This window comes from Meleagris gallopavo, chromosome 4 (genome assembly GCF_000146605.3).
Source record: "Meleagris gallopavo isolate NT-WF06-2002-E0010 breed Aviagen turkey brand Nicholas breeding stock chromosome 4, Turkey_5.1, whole genome shotgun sequence".
Taxonomy (NCBI): domain Eukaryota; kingdom Metazoa; phylum Chordata; class Aves; order Galliformes; family Phasianidae; genus Meleagris; species Meleagris gallopavo.
In genome coordinates this window covers 61827237-61828442 of record NC_015014.2, presented here as the reverse complement: position 1 = coordinate 61828442, position 1206 = coordinate 61827237, and positions in this window count along the sequence as shown.

Here is a 1206-nt window from a genome sequence, read left to right as displayed (position 1 = left end):
ACATGGGCATCTACGTGACGCACCTTTATAACCATATTCTTATTCGGGCAGCAATATCTTTCCACAGGTCAGCAGCCCAAATAGGTTACCCTTTCTTTGCCAGTTGTTTTGCTCCCACTGCTGTAACCACCCCATAGAGCATTTGCCACCATCCACGAGTCAGTGTAAACATAAAGCATTGGCCACCTCTCCCGTTCAGCAACATCCAAGGCCAGTTGGACAGCCTTTACCTCTGCAAATTGGCTCGATTCTCCTTTTCCTTCAGTGGCCTCTGCAACTTGTCGTGTGGGGCTCCACACAGCGGCTTTCCATCTGCGGTGTTTCCCCACAATACAACACGATCCATCTGTGAATAGGGCATATGTCTTCTCATTTTCGGGTAGTTCATTATATGTGGGGCCTCTTTAGCACGTGATATCTCTTCTGCTGGCGGTGTTCCAAACTTTTTGCCTTCAGGCCAGTCCATGATCACCTCTAGGATTCCTGGACGGTTGAGATTCCCCATCCGCGCTCGCTGCGTAATCAGCGCAATCCACTTACTCCAAGTGGCATCAGTAGCATGATGGGTGGAGGGACCCTTTCCCTTGAACATCCAGTTCAGCACTGGCAGTCGAGGTGCCAGAAGGAGCTGTGTTTCTGTACCGATTACTTCGGAAGCAGCCTGAACCCCCTCATACGCGGCTAAGATCTCCTTCTCAGTTGGAGTGTAGCACTCTTCAGACCCTCTGTACGCCCGACTCCAGAATCCCAGGGGTCGGCCTCGGGTCTCTCCTGAGGCTCTTTGCCACAAACTCCAAGTGGGACCTTTCTCTCCAGCAGCAGTGTAGAGGATGTTCTTCGCATCCTGTTCCATCCATACTGGCCCCAGGGCCACGGCACGGGCTCTCTCTTGTTTAATCTGCTCAAAAGCCTGCTGCTGCTCAGGACCCCACATAAAATCATTCTTCTTCCGTGTCACCTGATAAAGGGGGCTTACAATGAGGCTGTAGTTTGGAACATGCATTCTCCAAAAACCCACTACGCCCAGGAACGATTGTGTCTCTTTCTTATTAGTGGGTGGAGACATGGCGCTGATTTTGTTGATCACATCTGTTGGGATGTGATGACGGCCATCTTGCCACTTTATACCTAGGAACTGAATTTCCTGGGCAGGCCCTTTCACTTTGCTTCGCTTCATAGTGAAACCAGCACGCAGAAGGATCTGGA